This window comes from Petromyzon marinus, chromosome 68 (assembly GCF_048934315.1).
Source record: "Petromyzon marinus isolate PM22_M1 ecotype Great Lakes invasive population chromosome 68, UKy_Petmar_22M1.pri1.0, whole genome shotgun sequence".
Lineage (NCBI taxonomy): Eukaryota > Metazoa > Chordata > Hyperoartia > Petromyzontiformes > Petromyzontidae > Petromyzon > Petromyzon marinus.
Genome location: NC_133734.1, coordinates 8,550,529 through 8,558,014, shown reverse-complemented (window position 1 = coordinate 8,558,014; position 7,486 = coordinate 8,550,529). Strand labels below are relative to the sequence as shown.

The 7,486-nt window shown below is 45.8% G+C and overlaps 1 long non-coding RNA gene across 1 annotated transcript; it reads right to left on the bottom strand.

Moving 5' to 3' along the window:
- Positions 1 to 710: 710 nt before the first annotated feature.
- Positions 711 to 2,145, bottom strand: LOC142906657 (uncharacterized). The gene is made up of 2 exons (XR_012930435.1): positions 1,966 to 2,145; positions 711 to 1,099 (listed from the first exon to the last, which is right to left on the bottom strand). It is a non-coding gene; the product is annotated as an uncharacterized LOC142906657 (long non-coding RNA).
- Positions 2,146 to 7,486: the final 5,341 nt, after the last annotated feature.

The following is a 7,486-nucleotide window of genomic DNA, read 5'->3' as shown; positions in this document are numbered from 1 at the left end:
ACTGTAGATGTTCATAATGCAGGTTGTTTGGGTTAGATGGTCAACCCCCCAATAAAACTGTGTAATGGATATTGGTCACGAAAGCTTTACGTGTTAAACTACTTTAGATGTTAAATTTTGATTTAAAGCTTTCGTGACTGCAGCGATTCATATTCTTGGTTATATCGGTAAAGTCACCACGTAGAAGGGAAACAAGAAAATAATAAAAATATAAAACAATAAAATTCTCACGACGTTTCGACTGCAACACAAGCAATCATCATCACCTGAAAGAACCAAGAACACTGTGGTGCCACCGCGGCGGAGTAGCTCCGTCGGGGACCGTGCCCACTGCCGCGACACTACCACCGGGGGGTGACAATGCCGACGCGGCACGCCTCGCTTCCCCCCCCCCCCCCCCACACGAACGCACACACACCCCACGTAGAGCTGGAAGGAGAGATCACCTGGCCGATAGGTTTTCTTCCAGATACCCCTAATGGGATTAAGTTTCATGGTTTCCTGCGGCCGGGAAATTGGGCGATCTCCCCCCGCAGCTGATGCGAACCGCAGCGCCATGACCAGATATTAAAGTTACATGGTCACGGTGGAGGCCGTATGGCCGCCACGGATGCAATTACGCACACATAGCACGGAGCGTGAGAACAGCGGTACGCCTTTGTCATAGGTAGCATTCGGGCCCCCCAATAACAATGCGACAGGGACATTCCGACATCTGAATGGACAGAGCCGCCTGGGGTGTGTGAACCGCGGCACGCCTTTATTATAGATGCAATTAGGGACTCCAACGAACAATGAGGCATGAACATTCCGACACCTGAATGGACAGGGCAGGCACGGGGGCGGAAGCATCTGAATACCTATTGTTCCAGGAAAGGTCACAGATCTGCATACGAAAGAGCACGGGTGAGCACGCTCCTGAACAACGGAATGCCGCTAGGGTGGATAAAAACGCAGAGGTTGGGGGTAGCAAGAGAGTCTTCTTCAAAATCTTCGCGGTCCACGGAGCAGCAGGGTCAGCCGTTCGGGACGTCCATGTGACGAACTCCAACGCAGCCAGGTTCCACTCTCGACGGAGCCGACCTACAATCTCCTCCTTCTACAGCGTTCAGCGCAGCAGAGGGGAAGTAAGCGTGTGTGAGAGAAGTGAGTCCGGAGTGAGTTAATCGAGAGTAGAGAGCGGGGCGATAGGTAGAGTAGGTTCAACCTAGAATCCCCGGGAGAGTAGGCTGGCAGCCTCTGACGCACACACTTATGCGTAGTTTCAACGGCTTGCTCACAGTAAATAAAATCGCTAGTGGGGGGATAAAACTGTGTTGTGTGGTCTTTTGGGAGCGTGAAGCGGAGGGTAGAGTGTGCTGGGTGTCTATATGTATGCGCGGTTGTACACCACAAGACGAAGTGTTTGGTGTTTATGTACCCGCACGATTGTTTACAATAGCGCGTAGCGCTCGCGTACCTGTGTGACTGCGTTGCGATCGCGCGCCTACGCGATTGTCTATTGCGAGGTCGCTGTTTACACGGCCCTTTAAATCGGAGCGAAGCAGTAGCGGCGTGTTTGTCATTACCGGAGCGCACGGAGCGTGGGCGGGAGAAAATCGCGCTTCAGCACGCCGCACTTGTTTATTGGCGTGCAGGACGGGGTTCTACTTTGCGACCGCGCTCACCGTGGCACGCAAGCGTAAAGCGCCGCGCCATCACCCATCGCTTGAAACATGCTGACGCGGTCAGCAGCACAGGAGGGCGAGGCAGTGGAGGCCGGTAGCCCGGACCCCACAGAACAGCCGGGGGGTAGTGGGACGAATGTAGCGGGGGAGTCGGGAGGCAACAGCCCCGACAATTCGGTGATGGCGGGGGACGTTCGCCCCCACAATACTGTAGATGTGTGTATGGTGATGTGTTAACTTTCCTTGTACTTGCGCTACTATCATGTTTGTGTACTGTTTGCTGTTGTAACGTTCTTACCCCGTGCTCCTACTGGACATCTGTTACAAAAGAGCTTTACAGGTCATCGGATTCCTGCTGCAGTATAAATATTTCGATTCTGATGTGCGTCAGTCCACAGATGTCAAATTATCATGTGGTGATAATAACAAATCGCGTTTACGGTATTTGCTTTGATCCACATTGCTCACCGTAGCTGTTGGACTGTTCGGAATGTACCACTCACTCAGCGGGGGGGGGGGGGGTATGAACAGTTTCGCAATAACTTTTACTTTAAAACATAACAACACAAAGCAAGACACAGAATTATAAAATCACTGCGACTGTTATTGTACAGCCATTAACAAATTACAATTTTAATCGACGGAATACTGGAAAGTTGTATTCGTAAAATTATACATTTCCAATTACATAATAATTAAATTCATATAATACCATTCTTCATAATAAAGGTTTTTGGGTTAGATCGCGTTTATTTATAAATGTGTCGTAACCCTCCACCACCCAACACGGCCAATCAGCAAAAAAAAGTGTCACGTTGACAAAAGACAAATAATTCACTACTTTAGCCCACCGGTGTGTTGAAGAGTGAATCCACATTTACAGTTTGAGTACGACGTTTCGCTGGTAAATACATCCAGCATCATCGGGCAATTCACCATTCTGGCGAATTCACCATTCTGGCGAATTGCCCAATGATGCTGGATGTATTTACCAGCGAAACGTCGTACTCAAACTGTAAATGTGGATTCATTCTTCAACACACCGGTGGGCTAAAGTAGTGAATTATTTGTCTTTTGTTAACGTGACACTTTTTTTGCTGATTGGCCTTGTTGGGTGGTGGAGGGTTACGACACATTTATAAATAAACGCGATCTAACCCAAAAACCTTTATTATGAATAATATTGATCGCGAAAGCCTACGTGTTAATACCATTATAATAAAATAATACTAATTAAATTATTATTACTTGACGGTCACGCCAGTTGGTGCAGGTCACGGGGTCGGCGACCTGCGGCTCCGGAGCGGCGTGCGGCTGATTCGTGAGACGTTTTTATTTATCACCACCACCACCAGCACCGTCTCTCATACTCACACCACGTTTTTATTTATCACCACCAGCACCGTCTCTCATACTCACACCACGTTATTATTTATCACCACCAGCACCGTCTCTCATACTCACACCACGTTTTTATTTATCACCACCACCACCGTCTCTCGTACTCACACCACGTTTTTATTTATCACCACCACCACCAGCACCGTCTCTCATACTCACACCACGTTTTTATTTATCACCACCAGCACCGTCTCTCATACTCACACCACGTTTTTATTTATCACCACCACCACCGTCTCTCGTACTCACACCACGTTTTTATTTATCACCACCACCAGCACCGTCTCTCATACTCACACCACGTTTTTATTTATCACCACCACCACCAGCACCGTCTCTCATACTCACACCACGTTTTTATTTATCACCACCACCACCAGCACCGTCTCTCATACTCACGCCACGTTTTTATTTATCACCACCACCACCACCGTCTCTCGTGCTCACGCCACGTTATTATTTATCACCAGCACCGTCTCTCGTACTCACGCCACGTTATTATTTATCACCACCACCGTCTCTCATACTCACGCCACGTTATTATTTATCAAGGCCCAGCACCATCTCTAGTACTCACACCACGTTGCATTGCGGCTCTTGAAATAATGAGTTGGTTGGTTTTTATTTTACTTACGGGTTTGTAAAACAAATAAGTAAAAATGTCTCTCCTTGTTGTTTTGGTTGGCGACCCCCCTGGTCGAGGGGAATCTTTTTTTGTTAACCTTGAATAGGAACTTACAGTGGTGTGGTTTGCTGGACAAAACGCACAGCCTCCCCCTAGCCGGAATGTTTTGTTTACGTGACAAACTTTACTCATTGGTGGTGGCGGGTTTAGCGACACTTTTATATTTACGCGATTAACCCAAAAACACGTTTTATGGATAATATTGGTCGCTAAATCCTACTTAGAATTTGAAATCTTGAATAAGAATTTACACAGTGTGGTTGACAGTGGAAAAACACAGCCTCACCCAATCTGGTGTACGGCCTGTAGGACAAACCATCACCTTTTTCCTGGTTACCGTGGGGTTTTTGTAAAGATAAATAAATTGCGACTCTATACCCTTAAACCATCAACTCCTTTCACCGGAGAACCACGCTTAATCACAGGCGACTGCTTGGAATCGAAAGCCCGCATCTCAGGATGTGTTATTTTCACGATTGTGATCATGTTCTTACAAAGTCCATTGTTGGCACTGGTTAAAGCCAACGGCGCGAATCTACAGGTACATCTAGACAGGTTTGTGTGATGCGGGGCTTGTTTTACATTCCTCAAACATCTGAGCACATTCCATGGGGTGCCTCGTGAGGTTTGTAACCCCGTGTAAAGTAATTAAAAATAATTGTTTCTTCATGGTCGCGAAAGATTACGTGTTAAATAATTGTTTCAAGTCTGTGAGCCTTGATAAAAAATATATTCACCACTCATCATCCACACACTACTCACCATCCACACACTACTCATCACTCTATATCCACACACTACTCACCACTCACCATCCACACATTACTCACCACCTGATATTCACACACTACTCACCAACCATACACCATTCACCATCCACACACCACTCACCATCGACATACACTGCTCACCATCGGCCTTGCACCAGGGATAACATCTCCCCCAGGAATAAACCCGTTTCTCAGATTTTCAGAAGGAGAGAATGAGACCAAGAAAGAACTGCAAAGCGTAAACACAGATCCTCGCAGAAGGAAGCGGCAATGACACAAACGTGAAAAAGGCAGCGCCAACCGACTCGCCTTCGCCTTAAATGGACTTGCTCCTCACTACATTCATGACCTCCTTCAGCCACGAATATTCCATCAAGATCGTCAAGATCCTCAGCTTGTGCATTGCTCACTGTCCCACGGTCTCCAGGCTACACACGTGGGGGGTGACGGTGCTTTGGCAATCGCGGCACCTAAACTCTGGAACTCGTTGCCCTTCGAGGTCAAGTGGACTTCCGAGACGCTGCTCATCTTCACATCTCCACTAAAGCCGTCTGTTAAAATGTCTTTCTCCCTTTAGTGATGTTCAAATGTCCTTCTCACTTCTTTCCTTGGGTGATGTTTACTATTTTCTGCTTTACCATGCATAGCACCCCGAGAGCAATTGTTAAAGGGCGTTTAGTAAATGTAAATATAAATTATATTATTAAATTACCATTACCGAAAAATTATTAAATCATCATAAATTTATTATCATTTTGCATTATTATCATCAAAGTATTACAATATTATTGTTCTATTATTTAAGTGACAGTAGGAAACTTATTTAATAATTAAAATGTTCATAGATAAAAATGTAAAAAAAATCGCTAAATCTTTGTCATTTTTATGAATGTCCAATTAAATTATATTTATTAAATTATTATTTCTGCCGGCCACGCCAGTTGGTTCAGGGCACGGGGTCTGCCACCTGCGGCTCCGAAGCGGCGTGTGGCTCTTTGAGAGACGGCTGCTTCGTGAGACGTTTTTATCACCACCACCACCGTCTCTCGGACTCACACCGAGTTGCATTGCGGCTCTTGAAATAATTAGATGGTCTTTTTTTATTTAACTTTCCGAACTGTAAAAAACAAGAAAAATTTGTTTTCTTTGTTATTTTGGTTTCTGAACCCCCTGGTTATAGGGGAATCTGTTTTTTTACATTAAATACGAACTTACAGCTCACCCGAGCCGAAATGTATTTTTGTTTACGTGACAAACTTTACTCATTGGATGTGTCGCGTGGTGGCAGATAAACGATACGTTTATATTTACGCGATCTAACCCAAAAACACGTTTTATGAATAATATTGGTCGCGAAAGCCGACAATTGAAAAGCTTAAATAAGAATTTTCACGGTGCGGTTTACCGTGAAAACCCCAGCCTCACCCAAGCCGGTGCAACCAGTCTGTAAGACAAACCATCACCTTTTTCATGGTTACCGTGGGGGTTTTGTAAAATATATATCAATTGCGACTCTTTAACCCTGACACTGTGTGTGAATGTGACGCCACGTCTACACAAGTGAGTACGGGCTGCCGCGTGCAACATTCCAGGGCACGTCTCGAGGTGTTAATAATTTATCTGCAGGTGAAATCAGTTCGTTTCCTTGTTCGTTGTCGTTGCTCTGTGATTATTTTTATATCTCGCTGCGATTATTTACATCTCGTTGCGGTGGCTGGAAGATGTTAACTACCTCGCCTGGTATACAGGAGGGCGTGGGTTTGGTCCCGACCCTGACGCCTATACGTGTACTTGGAGTTTGCGTGTCTCTCTCTCCATGGTGGCTTGGATTTCTCTCCGTATTATCAGTGTGGGGCAGCTATCACACGAAGTGGTTATTACACGGAAACATGACAATCGTAATTGATCGAGGATATTAAATATCAACTTCAACAAAATCGAAAAATAACATCGACTACAACATTGAAGCGACTTAAAGCCGTATCGACACTTTAAGTGGATGCAGAAAGAAAAAGGGGGGAGGGTGACAATAAGGGTGCCACAGTAGCTAGGCGATGTTAACTACCTCGCCTCGTATGAAGGAGGTCGTGGGTTCGATCCCGTCCCGATCCTGACACCTGCTGTATATTTGCAGTTTGCGGTGTCTCTCTCTCTCTCTCTTTGGTGTTCTCGTGGAATTTTTCTCCGGGTTCTCCGGTTTTTCCCTCCACATTTAAAAACACGCGTTCAGAGTATTTGTCTGCTATACATTTCCATGTGAAAGGGCATTTCCGTGAGCTACCATTTTTGGCGAGGTCGCTTCTGAAAGGAGCTACATAGCTCGAGTTGGCCCTTACCTGGTCAAATAAAATATTTAGAGACACGAAACGTGACGTATGGAAGCGTTACCAGAACGCGTTCACCAGGCAAGATTGTCCGTGGTTACGCACGCAGCCTCACTCCGGCCAGCCGGTCACACCGCTCAGACTATTGAAGTGACCTTAATGGTAAGAACACAAATATCTACCCCCCCACCCCCATTCTGTCCCCAATTGTTGTATCGGTCCACTATCACCAAACAACTTCGTCATAGATGCTTGGAAAGAGTGATGGATGCCATTTTAAGAACGGCACAGAAAAAAATATCTGTGTCAGGAGAAGGAATAAATAGCGCGAGATTCGCGGACGACGTAGATGGGTTGGAAGAATGTGTAGTTGTACTGCAGGGAAGTGTTCATACCCATAATGAGTCAGGAAAGGATACAGGACAAGGGATTGACGTGGAAAAGACAGAGACGATGATGTTCGGAAGGGAGGGCATTGAGCAAGAAGCAGATAAAAAAGCAGCAAGATTGTGAATGTAAATGAATTTGTATGCGTGGGCAGTCTACTGACATGGGACAACGACTGCACGAAAGGCACAATAAGGGCGAGGATCGCAAAGGCAAGAGGAGGAACGGCAGAATGCAATGATATTTGAAAAA